Raw genomic sequence first — 18,408 nt, 5'->3', positions numbered from 1 at the left:
TTCCTCTATTAAAATGTTTAGACAGGAGTTGTGAATGTTTAGCTCTCTTTGCTCACTCTCTATTAAACAATACTATTTTATAACACAGTCAATCACTTAAAATATTTATTAAGTACCTACTATATTCCAGGCACTATGCTAAGCACTAGTAATGGTTATTGTCCTTCACATTCAAAGAGGACCAAAATGACATCATTGCACAGGGTCAATGTTTGCTTGTGACTCATCAGACCAATATGAGCTTGGAAGTTTCTACCAAAGTCTAAAAGGTTAGGCACAAATAACTTGTATAAACATTTGGGATGGAGATATCTTTAAATCTGCACACCTCATGGTTTGTTTTTTTTTTTGAGCTACTATAATTCTGCTTTGTTCATAGAGCCCAGTGCCTTCTTTGATGCAGGCATGCCATTCTGGATGGTCATGTGCCAGTGTCTCCAATGTGTCACAATTGATTCCAAAGTTCTTCAGACAGATCCTGCAAGTGTCCCTGTATCACTTCTTCTGACCTCCATGCGAACATTTGCTTTGTGTGAGTTCTCTGTAAAATAGTCTTTCAAGCTGTCCAGGTTTCACAGGCATACAACATTGAGGTCAGTACAATGGCTGGGTAGACCTTCAGTTTGGCAAGCAGCCTAATGCATCTTTTCTCAGATACTTTCCTTTGGAGCCTCTCAAACACCTAGCTAGATCTGGCAATTCATGAGTCAACCTCACCATCTATGTGTACATCCCTAGAAAGTATACTGCCAACATAAGAGAACTTATCCACAGCATTCAATATTTCTAGATTTACTGTTACCAATGGTTCCATGTATGGATGGTGAGGTACTAGCTAGTGAAGGAACTTTGTTTGCTTGGTGTTGTCAGGCCAAAATTAGCACAAGCATCAGAGAATTGATCCATATTCTACCGCATATCAGTTTCAGAGGCTGCATTGAGTGTACAATCATCTGTGAACAAAAAGTCATGCACCAATTCTCCTTTCACTTTAGTCTTGGCTTGTAGCCTTTTCAAATTAAATAATTTGCCTTTAGTGTGGTAGCTGATCTTGAGGTTGTTTTTGTCCTTGTTGAAGGCATCCAATAACATCACTGAAAACATCATGACAAAAAGCATAGGAGCAAGCACGTAACCGTGCTTCACTCATGTAACCGTGGTTCACTCCATTGATGACTGGAAAAGCACGAGAGCGTTGTTCATTTATCTAGAAACCTTCCAAGTATGCCATCATTGAACTGGCATACAATACTAATGTATCAATACTGATGCCCTCCCAACTGACAGTACCAAAGGCTGTGGTCAGATTGATGAACCTCGTATACAAACCTCTGTTCTGCTCCTGGCATTTCTCCTGGAGTTGTCAGGGAGCAAACAGCATATCAAGTATTCCTCAGCCCTTTTCTGAAGTCACATTGGCTCTCAGGTAGATGATCATCTTCTAGGTGAATGATCAACCAATTAAGAAGGACTGTGGCAAGAATCCTGTTAGCAATGAGTGAGAGACACACCTCTATGATTGTCACAGGACAACTGATTTCCTTTTCCTTTATAGAGATGGACAATAAAGACATCCTTGATCTCCTGGGAAATAACATCCTCTTGCTATGTAACCTGAAAGATTCCAGTCAGTTTTTGTATGAGCAGTGGACCTCCTGACTTGTAAATCTCTGCTGAAATGGAATTGGCACCAGGAGCTTTACCACGTGAGAGGAGCCTAATGACATACAAAACCTCTTCATCAGTTGGAAGTTCAGCTAGATAGGGATTGACTTCAACCTGAGCTATATGGTCATTTGTGTCAGCATTGCTTAATGATGATTGAAAACACCAGGGAAGTATTCAGTCAATCTCTCTAGGATCATGTCCTTATCACCAATCAGAATGGCTCCATCAGCACTGAGTAGTTGAGATGCACCATAGATCTTTGGCCCATAAACAGCCTTAAAGGCATCATAGAAGTGCTTTGGGTTATTAGTATCAGTCCAAGATTGAATTTCATCTGCCTTCTTACTAAGCCAAGAATCCTGCATCTTTCTAAGCTTTGCTTGCACTTTGCTTTTGATAGAGTTGAATGCTACCTTCTTGTGGAGTTCTAGTTTTTCATTTAGTAGCTTTTGAATTTCCCCATCATTTTCATCAAACCAATCCTGATGTTTGTAAGTGTTCTGGCCCAGATGAGTTAATGTAGTGGTGAACACTGAATCTCTGAAAACTGCCCACTCCTTTTCTCTTCCACTGTTGCCAACCATGTATTGGCTCAACTTTCCCTCCAAGTTAACAGTGAGCTGTTCATGCTTGGAGAAGGTGTTGATTAAGGACTTTTGAGTAATATGTATATAAGATGATGATTTAAAATGGTGTTTCTCAAATCTACTTATCTTGCCTTAACCTCTCTGCTAGCTTCCAATCTTACATCTCCAAGTGCTTTTCAGAAATTTGGAACTGAAAAATCTAGTAGACATCTTTAACTTAAAATGTCTAAAGTCAAACATACTATCTTTCCCTTTAAACCCTTCCCAAATCTCACTTTTCCTATTACTATAGAGGGCAATACCATCCCCTCAGTCCCTCAGGCTCACAACCTGGAATTCCAGGGCGTGCCTGCATCAAAGGAGGCACTATGCTCTATGAGTAAAGCAGAATTGCAGTAGCTTAAAAGAAACATGAAATGCACAAATTTAGAGCCATCTTCACTCCAAATGTTCATATGGATTATTTGTGCCTGACCTGTGGCAGGCTTATATTGGTCTGATCAGCCATGGTCAGACACACTGTACCTTAACCACAGCAAAGTGATGTCATTTTGGTCCTTCGTGGTCCTCTTCAAGAATGAAGGACAATAGCCCACCAAAACCAAATCCAGACACTTATTGTCATTTGCCAGCATTACTACAAGAGCGTCCCAACTGGCCTCCCTGTATCTAATTCTTCATTTCTCCAATCCATCCTCCATACAGATAAATTGATATTCCAAAAGTGCAGACCTGACTGTGTTATTCCTTTCCTCAAGTAGCTTCAGTGGTTCTCCACTGACCTTAAGATGAAATACAAAGTCATCTGTCTGGCGTTTAAAGTCCTTCACAATTTCATAGCCGTTTATTTTTTTTCCTAGGTGATTGCACATTATTGTTTTTTTTCCCCTCGTGCACTAAATGCTCCAGTCACACTTGCTGTTCTCCATTCATGACACCCACCTTCATCTTTGCACAGTTTTTGTCCCCTTCACCTGGGACTCTCTCCTCACTTCCTTACTTGAACCCTTAGTACCCTTGAAACCTCATCTCAAGTGCTGCTTCCTTTAAAAAACCTTCCTTGATCCCCTTAGAAGTTAGCTCCAATCCAAGTCACTAATTATTTATTTTTTATGTAACTTGAACTTACTCATCTAGCCTCCCCTAGTAATATATAAGCTCCCTGATGTCAGGGATTTTCTCATTTTTGGATTAGTATCTTCAGCACCCTACAGAGTACATGACACATGTAATTGTTATTCAGTTGTTCATTCATTTCCAACTCTTTATGATTCCACAGACCATAGCATGCTAGGCCCTTCTATTCTTTACTACCTCTTGAAGGCTGTCCAAGTTCATGTTTGTTGTTTCCATGACACTATCTATCTCATCCTCCACAATCTCTTTTTCCTCTTCCTAAGACAACTGGAAGTGATTGTCCATGTTTCACAGGCATACAATCTATCTCCTGTAAGTTCAAGTACTACATAAGAGAAAATTTAGTTTTCATTTCTTCCTATCTTAAAGCTTTAAGATTGGTAAGGGATTTGGGGATTGGGCCTGTAAATTGAACACCCCCCCTCTTATTTTTCCTCTTTCTCAGAGATACCTTGAGAATCTTATAAACTTCAGCAGTAAGAACCTTTTATTAAAATTAACTGTGGTTCTTATTCTCTGAAGACATTAATTATAAGAGCAATAGATGTACATTCGTCTTCTTGTCTTCTCCATAAAGATACATTGTTATATTTATTCTGTTAACATTATTCTAGAGAGTTCTAGCAGGTCATGAGCTTGGAGCAGAGATCCTAGAATGAGGATGTATCATAATTACTACCTTCATCAGATAAGAATGAAAGATAATTACTTATCATCTATTCAACAATTTAAAAAAAAACAGCTCTCCTTAGTCTAATAATACTATTAAGCTCCATAAGGTGCTAACGGATACATATATAATCTGTATTTATTCTCATTTAGTTATGGAAACAGCTAAAACCAAACATGTTTCTTATACTTCTAAGATTATGAATCTGGGAGGCTAGAAGGATAGTTGTACCCTGAACAGAAAGAGAGAAGTTTCAAAAAGTGATGGGTTTGAGTTGAAAGATATTGAGTCTGTTTTGTGATATGTGGAGCTTCAGGCGTCAATGGGACGACTGATTTGAAATATCTGATGCAGGACAGAACTAGAGGAGAGGTGATAAAGGCCTGAACTATAATGGTGGATGTGTGAGTAGAATGAAGGGGACAGATGAGAAATATTGTGGAAACAAATGATAAATAATTTAGCAAATGACTGGAAAGGTTGGATAAAGGTAAAAGAGTCAAAGATGATGCCAAAGTTGTAAACTTGAGTGACTGAAATAATGGTGGTATCTTCAACAATAAGGAACTGGAAGAAAGGTGGTTTGTATTGTATTTTTGCAATGTATTCTGTGCAATTTACTCTGTCCTATCCTAAACGAAAAGTGAGGAGGTGGGTCTCCTACTAAACAGTCACTGGCTCTTAATGCAAAACCCATCCTTCAAGGAGGAACTTGCTACCTTGTTGCTAGAAAATAATCTGGGAGTTGGAGGGTGCCGAGGTTGCAGCAGGAGGTTGGTAGCCTTTTGGGGATGGCATACTTACATAATTAGCTCTTGCAAGGAGGGTAGGATGTGGCAGTTACATGTGGCTCATTGATCATACACCCCTTGGGGTCAGACCATGGACCCCATTTCAGAGAACACTGCGGTAAAAAACAGGGAGCCACTGAAAGTTTCTGAACAAATGAGTGAAGTTGTGAGTATTGGGCCAAATTTATTATTTTATCAATAAAAGTGTAACTTGGGCTTGCTTTGCTTACCTAAAATAAAGGTTGTTATATTTCTATAGTACCATTAAGGGGACTTTGAGTGCCTCAACTCTGCCATGTGCTTCAGATCTCACCAACAATGTTCTCTCAATTATTAGAAGATGCATACAAGACATACTGTAATATTCTCACTCTTTCTTGCTTGGCCTCTAGAGAAGATGAAGGCTAACCCTATACAGGAGCACCCTGAACTGAACTGGTGAGTGGGTAGGGGGAGAACTTCCTTCTCCTGTTCTCCCTTTTACCCCTTGGCTCTGATAAGTGAGACCAAGGTCTCTGTTTGTTCTGTTCCATTTGACCTTCTCAGTTTCAGGTGCAGGCAGTAATCCTCACCAGACCTGGAACTGAGCCATGGCAACCTCAGAATCAGGATTGCAGGAGGGATGTTGCAGCCAACCAACCTGGCAGGGAAGCCCTGAGAAGCTAGGGTGTCTGGGACTCAAGCCAAAGTAGGGCTTTGGACTTGGAACTGTGACTGTGCTATATAGGAACCAAGCTAAACCAAAGCTTCCTCCTTCCCAGAGACTGAGGTGATGGTGGATTGTATCCCCAAATGTTAGAGAGTATGTATGTGTATTTTTATACCTTTGAAGTATAAAAAAGCTAATAGTATAAAAAGCTGATCTGATTGTTAGTGGCTAAATGAAGCTGGTATGCATCTTTTCATAACTGCGGGAACACTGTGGGAGAGATCTGAACCACATGGCAGAGTCTAGGCACTCCAAATCCCCTTAATGGTATTATAGAAATATAACATACTTGATCTTCCTGCAGTGGGGCCAGGATGGCCAGTGTTACAGAAACATAGGGCTTAACTGCCCAAATTACAGGTAGCACTTCCCGAAGAAAATATATTACACTTCTAAGGTGGATTCACATGTTGTTTATCAGATACTAATACCTAAAATAAAATAATAATTTCCAAAATTATAACTTGCAAATCAAACACTTCTTTGAATCTTTAATAAAACTTTGTTGAAGATTCAAAATGACTAATATTGGAATGCATTATTTTGTAATTTGAGAGGCAACATGGTGTAGTGGATGTAGAACCTCAAAGTAAGGAAAATGAGGGTTCAAGTTCTGCCTCTAATGAATACTGGCTGTGTGACCCAGGTTGTTACTTAACCTCAAGTGATTCAGGCAGCACTCTAAAAACAATAAACTGCAGAATAGTTGGAGCTATTCATTGCAGGAGGGCGTTTACTCACACCAATGAAATCGTAGGTCCAGTCCAAAAAACTTCTGCTTTGGCTCTGAGAACATAAGAATGTCTTTATACATAGCATTATCTTTATAGGAATTAAGAAATAGCACCACGTCCTAAAAATATATATTCTACAACTTCTTATAAGATCATGTAGTAGAAGGAACATGTGAGATTGCACTGTTTATGTCTCCGAAGACAAAGGGGGTAAAGAATAAAAAACAAAAACAAAAAAACTAAATAACCTGGAGAGGGAAGATATTTTGCTACTACAACCAGTGATTTAGTCACACTGTCCTCCTGCATCAGAGTCCTGTATCTCTAGTGTATAAACCCTGAATCTGCAACTCAGATGAGTAATATAACATATGTGTCATTTTTATAGATGATATATGTATCAACATGGGTTGTCTAAATACATCAGTGGGTGGCTCAAGAGGAAACATTGATAAATATCACTGGAATACTGCTCACCCTTCACCAAGAGATACTGTGATTCCTCCCTTGAGTAGAGCGGGTTAAGGGACCGTGATGTTGGCACCTTTGTTCTCCTCTGAGAATGGGTTGTTGTTACTGTTTGAAGAAACAAAACAACAACATCTCCTCTGAGAATGGGTTACAGAACTAGAATTTTACCTATCTGGTAAAATTTCATCTACCCTAAATATTTCTGGTCTAGGGACACAATGTTGGTTCAACATATAAAATACAATACTTTGTTTTTCTGACTGCTATCTCTTAAAAAGAGGGGGAACACTAAAAGTACATTCACACTTTTGACTCCTTCCCACCAAATGCTAGTTTCATGAAAGACCAACAAAAATAGTGAATAGCAAGCAAACTCATTATCTAAGCAAATAGTACATGTGAATGAGAGAAGAAAAATATACTAGAAAATACACAGGAATGAGCAAGCTATTTGGATTCAAAAGATAAAGGAGGAGGTTGTAGTTGTAAAGGGACACTTATACCTGGAGAAATGGGAAGACATGGACACAAGAAGATTTTGAGGCAAATAGGGAAGGGAGATGAGAAGAGGCAGAGTAGAAGTCAGTGGTAGGTTGCATAATCTGGGATAATATGTATATGTGTATGAGGTAGTGTCCTCTCTATCACCTACAGAAACTGTCATCTTTCTAGGACTGAGGTACAATGGAAGAGGAAGATCATAGGGACAAGCTCTATAAGGTAGCCACAGAAACTACTTATCCCAGAGGTAGAGCCTATGAAAGTCTTGATTCAAGGAGGAATTCAGAGAATAGAGAGAGACTAGATAATTTAAAGAATCAGGAACCAGAGAATGAGGCTCTAGAGTAGACAAAGGAAGGATTGGATAGTGAAAAGAGTGAAGAAAAGAATTCTTCCCTGGAAAGAGGTGCAAAAAAATGAAAATTTAATGAACAAGATTAGATAAAGTGAAGAGATAAAGGGGGAATCTATTTGACCAACCTAGAGGGAAAAAAAGAGAAGAAATAATCAGATAAAAGCAGGAAAGAACAAGGAATTGATCAACAAAACACTGAAAGGAAAGGAGTAACAAATGGGAGGGGGTAGACAGGGAAGTGGAAAAGAGCCAGTGGGAATAAGAGCATCTTAAAAAGATTAAGGAAAAGTAACTAAAGAGACACAATATTTGTATTTACAGTGGAAGAGGGAAGAGAAATCATAATTTAAAAAAAATATTGGAAACAAATGGAGGAAAGTATAAATCAAACTAGAATAACTTTAAATGTGAATGGATTAAATAATCCAATAAAATAAAAAAGAGTAACCAATTGGATAAAAATACAAAACCCTATAACCTGTTGTTTACAAGAACCACATTTAAAAAAACATAAAATACAAATAAAATGAAACTAACAGGAACAGAAATATTTTTCACTATGCATCCATTGAATCCAAAGAAGCAAAAGTTGCAATCATATCATGTGACAAAGCAAAAACAAATATTTAAAAAATAAAAAAGGACGAACAAGGAAACTACATTATGTTGAAAGGAACCATAGACAACACATCAACTTCAGTAATAAACTTATGTTCTAAATGCTGTCACATCCAAATTCATAAAAGAAACATGAAATGACCTACAAAAATATATAAACAGTAACATACTAGTCTTAGAAGACTTCAATATCTCTCAGTTTTGGACAGTCTAACAGAAAAATAAATAGCAGAACTAAAAAAAAAAATAGAACTGAGCAAGTTCCTAGAGATACTAGAGCAAAAAAAGTGTGGTATCTTTCATATCTGACTGCAAAGGAATATATGTACTTCTCAGTACCACATACAACTTTTACAAAAATAATAGTGTACAGAAATATTGGAAAAAATGCAAAAAGATTTTTTATTCATTCTTTATATACCAAAACACTATAAAAAGAGTCATTGGTTCAGGAACAAAAAAAAAAAACCTAACAGATCCCAATGGAGACTTAACAATGAAATACTAAATAATTAGTAGATTAAAAAACCAAATCACAGAAACAATTAATAATTATGTGAAAGAAAATGATAATGATTAAATAGCGTACCAAAAGTTCTGTGATGCAGCTAAAGCAGTCCTCAGGGGAAAGATCATATTCCTAAGAACACATTTTAACAAAATAGGAAAATAAAGAATTAAAGAAATGAATATGCAAAAAACAATAAACCTAAAATAAACACACAAGAGGAGATATTAAAATGGAAGAGAAATAGATAAATTGAAAAAAAGCAAAGGATGAATAAAACTAAAAGCTGGATCTTTGAAAAGACTAATAAAATTGATAAATATTTAACTAATTTCATTGAAAAGAAGGATGCAGAAAATAAAATCAATAAAATAGCAAATGATATAGCTGAAATAACAACAAACCCAGAAAAAATAAAAAGAACGATCAGAACACATTATGCACACACATCGTAACAAAACAGAGAAGACAAAAAAAAAGGAATATCTTCAAAAATATAAAATACCAGGGCAGCTAAGTGGAGCAGTAGACAGAGCTTTGGCCTTGGACTCAGGAGGACCTGAAGTCAAATCCGGCCTCAGACACTTGACACTTAGTAGCTATGTGACCCTGGGCAAGTCACTTAACCCAATTGCTTCAGCAAAAAAAAACAAAAACAAAAACAAAAACAAAAAACATATATGTAAAGTACCTAAACCATCAGAAGACCAGACAGAAATCTTTAATAATTCAATTGGAAAAAGAAATAGATCAAGCTATAAAGAAAAAGGAAAGGGGAGGAGGGGAAAAACACTCTTGGTCATAAGGGATTCACAGGAGAATTCTATCAAACACTTGAAGAATAATTAGTAGCCATACTTCACAAATTATTTTCAAAAATTGAGAAAGCACCCAGCCACAATTCTTTTATAAGACAAATATAGTCCTAATACCTAAATGATGGAAGATAAAACAAAGAAGAAAAACTATAGGCCACCATCATTAATAAATATTGATTCAAGAATTTTAAACAAAATACTGTCAAACAGACTACAGAGATCTACCAAGAAATCATTTGTTATGACCCAGTGGGATTTATACTAGGGATGCAAGAATGGTTCAACATTAGGAAAATAATCAACATAATTATATTAAGAACCAAAAACATCCAAAACTACTTTTTCATGTTAATAGATTCAGAAAAAGCCACTGACAAAGTAAAGCAGTTTTCATTGCTAAAAACTCTAGAAATTGTACACATAAAGAGAACTCATTTTAATAACACAAAAGCATGTATCTAAAGCAAAAAGCAACTGTGATATGCCATGAAGATATACTAGAAACTTTTCCAATAAATATTAGAGTGAAGCAAAGATGCCCACTCTCCCCACTATTATTTGATATACTTGTGGAAATGCTAGCAACAGCAATAAGACAAAAGAAAGAAATTAAAGGTATATAGATAGGTAAAGAGGGGATCAAAATATCCTTTTTCATTGACAATAACTACAAAATGCTTATAATATCAGGATCAATTTCTCAAAGTACACAAAAGACATGTGTAAATTAAATTACAAAATATTCCTTATAGAAATAAAGAATAACGTAAAGGGCAGGAGGAATATTTAGTGCTAATGGCTAGGCTATTCCAATATAACAAAAGATGACAGTACCACCAAAATAAATTTTGCATTTTAAACTACAGCCATATTTGCAATTCTTCTTTTGAGAACTGTTTGTTCATATCCTTTGAGGATTTGTCCACTGGGGACAATGGCTCTGCTTACTTCACTGCACTTACTTCACTAACTATGAAGAGAATATTTTAGAAAACCTGATAAAATAACAAAATTTATTTGGAACAACAAAAGATCTGGGATATCAAGGAATATAATGAAAAGAAATAAGGATGAATGAGGAATAGCACTTCCAGACCTCAAACTATAAAAAGCAACAGTTATCAGAACCATTTTGGTAGTGTAAAAAATAGAAATAGAAATCAATGGAGCAGACTCAAAAAGTGAGAATCTGAAACAAGAGAACGCAGTGCTTGATAATGTAGAAAACTTCTCTAGGGAAAGCTCCTTATTTGATTAAAAAAAAACTGCTGGGAAAACTGGAAAGCAGTCTTACACCAACACCTTACACCATATTCCATAATATACTTTAAATGGATGCACGACTTTAGTATTAAAGATCATAGTATTAAAAAAAACTTAAAAGAGAAGCAGATTATATACCTCTCATAGCCATGGATATCAGATGTATCCTTAATGAAATAAGAGAAAGGCAATTGCAAAAGAAAAATAGATAACTTTGGTTACATGAAAATGAAAAGCTTCTGCACAGACAAAATTAAAGCAACCAGCACAAGTGGTCAAACGGTTAAAAAAAAATTTGTGTCAAATTTCTCAAATAAGAGTTTGGAATCCTGGGAAGCTAGGTGGCATAGTAGATAGAGCCCTGGCCCTGGACTCAGGAGGACCTGAGTTCAAATCCAGCCTCAGACACATGATACTCACTAGCTGTGTGACCCTGGGCAAGTCACTTAACCCCAATTGCCTTCCAAAAAAAGTGTTTGGAATCCAAAATATATGAACTATATAGATATATGTATATGTATATACATATACGCATATATGTATATATACATATTTACACATGTGTACATACCTATACATATACATAGATGCATATGCATACATATAGATGCACACACACACATATGACTAATAGCCATTCCCCAATAAATAAATCATCAAAGAATATAAAGAAATATTTCTCAAGAGAATAATTGTGAAATATTGACAATATGTAAAAGAATGTTTGACATCATTAATAATAAGAAATATGAGACACTTGACACTTACTAGCTGTGTGACCCTGGGCAAGTCACTTAACCCTGATTGCCTCACCAAAAAGCAAAAATAATAATAATTATAATAGAAATGCAAATCAGAATAACTCTGTGGTTTCACCTCATACCCTGGAAATTGATACAAATGACAAAAACAGCAAGTCAATGTTGGAGGGTTTCTGGATTGACAGTTACATAAATATATTATTTTGGAGGCTGTGAAATGGTATAGCCATTTGAAAAGAAATTTGGAATTGTGCAAATAAAGTGACTGAAATGTCCCTACCCTTTGAACCAGAGACTCCATTACTGGGCTTATATAACTACCAGGAAGCTATCAAAAAGAGCAATGTCTCCATACATACCAAAATACACCAAAAGCCACATTTTTTTTTGATATTTAAGAATTACAAACAAAGTAGATGTCTATCAATTGGGGAATAGCTAAATAAATTGTGGTACATTAATATAATAAAATGTTACTGTAAGTGATAAATACAGAGAGGCATGGAAAAATATATATGAACTGATGAGGAGTGAAATAAGCAGAGTCAAGAAAACAACATATACACAATTACTATAACAAGAGAAATGGAAAGAACAACCATACACCAAACATTAAAAGTGAATGTAGCAAAATTATAAATATCAAGCAGGCCTCCAACCCACCCCTTCATCAAGGTGAGAAGTCTAGAGGTGTTATACATTGCATGTGTTTTTTTGATTTTTTCAAAGCATTGATCAGTTGTGCTAATTTTTTTCCTCTTTAAAAAATACTATATATTATATAGGATGGCTCTTTGAGAGTCAGAGGTGCAGGAATACTTGGGATAGCTATGATGGTATAAGAAACAGTAGTCATCAATAAAAACATTTAAAAAGAAGAACTCTTCTTTAGTAGTTTTCTGAATTTATTTTAAAATGCTATTTATAGATATTTTAAGATATCCAAATTTGTTTTCTGCCTTCTGTTAATATACTCCAATAGGTTAAATATACGTTTGTTGCTGTTCAGTCATGTCCAACTCTTCTTAACTATGAACTCCTTCAGGGCAGAGACTATTTTACCTAAACTTTGTATTTTCTAAATCAATGGTATCAAATTCCATTAGAAACAGATCCTTTCTGCTCACATATTAACTTAGAAAACAACAAATTAGCATTTTCTATGTTGTATTATATTTTTATTTACTGTGATAAACATTTCCCAACTACATTTTAATTTGTTTCAAGCAGCACTCTAGATGGAGTGACATCTCTATTCGAAAGTATCTAATGCAGTGTTCTGCACACTTATTATTGTGATAGAATCCAAGTCTGCTAGCTCCCAGGTTAATATATTGTCTACTGCTTCCTTTCTTTAGTGCAATTTAAATATAGTCAGGAGACGAGGCATAAAAGATAGCACTCTTAACATGTATGACCAAAAGAGGCAGTTCGAAACTTGAAATTAAGGGTTATCTGATAAACATTTTGAGTCCCAGAGCATGGACTCCAATACATCAATTAGATCTGATATGAAGGATTTATGGAAAGATATGCACAAGAATTACATGGAATGAAAAAAACAGCTGAATCATAGCCTGCCTTGATGGTAAGGACACTTAAACCAATTCATCAAAAATATCCTCAACTCCAATGCCACTCCCTTCTAGTCACTCTATAATTATCCTTCAGTACAATCTTAAGCCTTTAGATTCAATTTTAAGCTCCTTGAATTACTGCATTATTAAAGTTCAGATTTTGTTCCTTTGCATCTTATTAATATGAGAATTTACCATTCTTTTCTATGCTTGGCAATTGAGTTAATATCTTAGGAAGAAATTTTCTTTGTTGATCTTAAAATTTTAATTTTGAAATACACGAACACTTAAAAGGCAATTGTAATCTTGGAATAATTTTTAAAATTATTTTGTAAGAATTATCTAAGAATAGTATTTAAATGTTCTGCAATGATAATGAAATTAAAGGATGATAGTTTTGAAATTTTAATGTGAGATATATTTACTCATTTAAAAGTCTTTTAGCTTTTAGAACTGACCCAACTAATCTGCTATAATTGGAAACCTTCAGGCAAACAGTGAACCTGATCCTACTAAGTAAGGAATAAGTGCCTCTTCTTTTAGAAGATTCCTTTTTTAGGCCATGAAAGCCCTGGAGTGACTCTGACAGACTTAATCCATATTTCAATGATCAGAAACATATATAGGTAAGTACATCACCCCAGAAGAGAGAGACATGGACTGTATTCATTTAAGTAAGATATGGCTTTGAAACTTTCTAAATGGTCTCTTTTTATCAGAGGTACGGAAAGATTTTATCTGCATACTCAGGTCCTTACCCTATGCACACACGCGCGTGCACACACACACACATACACACACACAAACACTCATTCACTTTCTGTACATAGTCACAGGCAGGCACAATTTGGCCTGGCAATTTTTTTTAACCTCCTTTTTGCACTATTCTTGCTTAGTCTTGTTCCACCCATGGAATACCCTTAAGAAATGAAAGTCTAGGAATGGACCAATGGGGAATACCCAGGAATCTGTGAATGACTCAATAGGTGTTAACTGAACATATGAATGGATTATTAAGTGAATGAATAGATGAATTAAAAAAACAAACAATTAACTCATAAACGGTCCTAAGAAGTCTTCTAATGCAAGTGATCCTAGGCTTTTGGACAATAGGCCAGTATAGAGCAAGCTCTGGCAGATTCTAGCAAGCTGAAAAGATTTCAAATACTACTCTGAGACAGCTGGAGGACAAGCCTAGCTAAGTTTGGAAAATCTCATCACTAATATGTTGGCCTTTAGTAATGAATTCTTTGCCATAGTGAGCTACGGGGGGTGGGGGTGGCGGTGGGGGACTCCTGACAACTAATCTATCCTAAAACCTCCTCATCCATCTGTGCTAATGAAAATAGACCAACATGCCCCTCCAAATGAAAATTTAAAATTACCTAATTAGTGTGCATATGGGAATAAGATAAAACCCAAATTAATCATGGGCTCACTTTTTTTTTCCTTTAGCTGTTGTTATAGGAATCCTGGTCACAGAAAACAGGCTCTTTTCCTATGTTACAGTTGTAATAATTATTTTTGTCTTAAAGGACAAAAGAATTCTTTAGCTATCAACTTCCTTTTATCTGCTTGACTGCATGCTTTCTTAGTTGCTGAGATATTTGGCAAGAAATTCAGTTTTAACAAATTCTATGTGGTTGAAGAAAAATTAACTAAGGTATATATGTACTTATATACATTTATATATGTGTGTGAGTGTATTATATATACATATACATACATATACACAAATATATGTGTACGTATGTGTGTGTGTGTATATATATATATACATATACATATATATATACATGCCAAGAGCTATTACAGAACTTTTAGAAGAAGGAATTGGTGATAATCATGAATTTTTGTATTTAAATGTCACTTCATTAAGTAATCAGCATGGGGGGAGGAGCCTGACTGGTGATTAAATGGAGAAAATAATTTGTTTCTTTTTATGGAAATTCCCATTAGAGTAGTTCTACCTAGAGAGGTTATAGTGGGAATAAATAAGTTTATACATAGCAAATAAAGTTATCCTAGCACAGACATGGTTCTTCAATCAGAATCCCTCATAATGACTTGTTCTAGTAGGGAAAAGACCTAAGAATACCTTTCTGTAAGGTTAGTTTCATACTCCATTCCTTCTCTGTGATGCAGACTAGAAATTCATGCTTCTGTTAGCTACATGTTAGAAGTATTGCCTTAAACTCCTCTGAAGTTACCTTAGGCAAAAAGTGAGGCACACAAAACTAGTTGCCAACTATTCCTCATCTTCCCCTTTATCCACCCACATACCCTGTACCTTCCTTATCTTTAAAGAAAAAAAAAAATAACCTCAGTGGTTGAATTTCAGGAGTAATGACATCTAAGTTGAGAGTTGAGTACAATGGAGCTTTCCAAGCATAACTCAAATCAAACCTTCTGTGAGAGCACCTAAGATTTACCTTACACTGTACTTGGGGCTGATTTTGAAGGTTGATATAGCATGTATAGGTTACAGTATTCTATTTATAGCTAGTGGACCACAAAAGTTTTGATCATTGCAACAGCCTTCTTGACTGTAACTCATATTTAGATAGCACTGCCCTGCCCTTATTGTGAAGACGTCCTAGAGTCAAGCCCTATATCTCAAGTCCCACCAACAACATAATGCCCAGTTCGAGGAACTACTCCCCTGGAAATCCCTATCAAGAAGGTAGATCCCACTGCTGAGCTCTCAGGAAAGACCCTAGTCAAAGCCACATAAGTTTTGAGGGTTCTGATCTCCTAATTGTCATCTTTATTAGAGCTCCTCCCACCCCAATGTTATTCACTATGCTTACTAAACTCCAACCCCCTGTCACTCCCAATCCCAATGTTGTTTAGTCACAAGCTCACCATTGTTGTTGTTCAGTTATTCAGTCCTGTCCATCTCTTCATGACCTCATGGCCATAGCGTGCTAGGGTCTTCCATCCTGCACTATCTCCCAATGTCTGTCCAAGCTCATGTTCATTGCTTCCATGACACTATCTATCCATCTCATCCTCTGCCATCCCCTTTTCTTTTTGCCCTCAGAATTTCCTAGCATCAGGGCCTTTTCCAATGAGTTCTATCTTCTCATTATGTGGCCAAAGTATTCAGCCTTCCAATGAATAGTCTGAATTAATTTCTTTAAGCATTGACTGATTTGATCTTCTTGCTGGCAAAAGGACTCTCAAAAGTCTCCAGAACTACAATTTGAAAGCATCAGTTCTGTAGCACTCAGCTTTCCTTGTAGTCCAGTTTTCACAGCCATACACTGCTACTGGAAAAACCACAGCTTTGACTATACAGACTTTTGTTGACAAGATGATGTCTCTGCTTTTTAGTATGCTATCCAGATTTGCCATTGCTTTCCTTCCAAGAAGCAAGGATCCTTTGATTTCACGGCTGCAGTCAACCACCTGCAATGATCTCCAAGTCCAGGAATGTAAAACTTACACTGCTTCCATTTCTTCTCCCCCTATTTGCCAGGAAGTGACAGGACCAGTTGTCATGATCTTAGGCTTTTTTTATATTAAACTTCAAGTTGGATTTTATGTGTTCTTCTTTCATCCTTATCAAGAGACTTCTTAATTCTTTTTCACTTTCCACCATCAGAGTGGTATCATCTGCATATCTGAGATTGTTGATATTTCTCTTAGCAACTTTTATTCTGGCTTTTCATTAGTCCAACCTGGCATTTCACATGATGTTCTCTGCATATAAATTAAATAAATATGCAATATATAATATACAATCTTGTCATACTCCTTTTCTAAATTTAAACCAATCAGTTGTTCTATGTTCTAACTGTTGTTTCTTGAGTTGTATACATGTTTCTTCAGGAGACAAGTAAGATGATCTAGTATTCTCATTTCTTTGAGGACTTGCCACATTCTGTTGTGAGTCACACAATCAAGTGCTTTAGTGTAGTTGGTGAAGCAAGAGTAGAGGTTTTTCTGGAACTCCCTTTCTCCACAAGCCAGCAATTTGTTAATTTGGTTTCTAGTTTCTCTGTCTCTTTGAAAACCAGCCTGCTCTTCTGGTAATTCTTGACTCACATATTGCTGAAGCCTGACTTGCAGAATCTTAGGTATAATCAATGTGTGAAATGAGCACAATTGTTTGGTAAGTTGAATATTCTTTGGCATTGCCTTCTTAAAAATAGCGATATGAACTAATCTTTTCCAATCTACTGGACACTGTTGAGTTTTCCAAATTTTCTGAAATATTAAATTCAGCACTTTGTCATATCCATTTTTTCATGAATATATCTCTAATTTTCTTGAAGAGATCTTTTGTTTTTCTCATTCTATTGTTTTCTTCTTTGCATTGCTCACTTAAATAAACTTTCTTATCTCTCCTCACTGTTCTCTAGAATTCTACATTCAGTTGGGTATATCTTTCCCTTGCTTCTTTCCTTTTCCTTTTTTCTCAGCTATTTGTAAAGCTTCATCAGACATCCATTTAGCTTTCTTGCTCTTCTTTTTCTTTGGAATTTTTTTTTGTTGTTGTTACTGCTGCCTCCTGTGTCATATTACAAACCTCTTTCTACAGTTTTTCAGGCACTATGAGGTATGTTATTTAGGTCATACCTATATGGTCTGATGGTTTTCTTCACTTTCTCCAGTTTAAGTCTAAATTCTGCAATAAGAAACTAATGATCTGAGCCAACTGACTGTATAGAGCTTCTCCATTTTTGGCTACAAAGTATATAATCGATCTGATTTCTATATTGGTCATCTGGTGATGTCCATGTGTAGAGTCACCTTTTGTGTTTTTGAAAAAGAGTGTTTGCTATTACCAGTGAGTTATCTTGAAAAAAATCTATTAGTCTCTGCCCTGCTTCATTTTTCACTCCAAGGCCAAATTTGCCTATTATTCCAATTATTACTATTTTTTTAATTTCCTACCTTAGCACTCCAATCTCCTATGATGAATATGACATATTTTTTGGTGTTATTTCTAGAAGATGTGGGTCTTCATGGAACTGAGCAACTTTGGCCTCTTCAACACTAGTAGTTGAAGCATAGACTTGTATTACTGTGATGTTGAATGATTTTCCTTGGATTCAGATTATTTTTCATAATTTTTGAGATTATACCCCAGTATTGCTTTTCTCTCTTTTTTATTGACTATGAGGGCTATCCTATTTCTTCTCAGGGATTTTTGCCCACAGTAGTATGTATGTGATCACCTGAATTAAATTCATCTATTCCTGTCCTGTCCACTGGCACCCAAGATATTGAAG

The sequence above is a fragment of the Vombatus ursinus genome, unplaced genomic scaffold, assembly GCF_900497805.2.
Source record: "Vombatus ursinus unplaced genomic scaffold, bare-nosed wombat genome assembly UNPS02014924.1, whole genome shotgun sequence".
Lineage (NCBI taxonomy): Eukaryota > Metazoa > Chordata > Mammalia > Diprotodontia > Vombatidae > Vombatus > Vombatus ursinus.
This window is presented reverse-complemented; position numbering follows the sequence as displayed.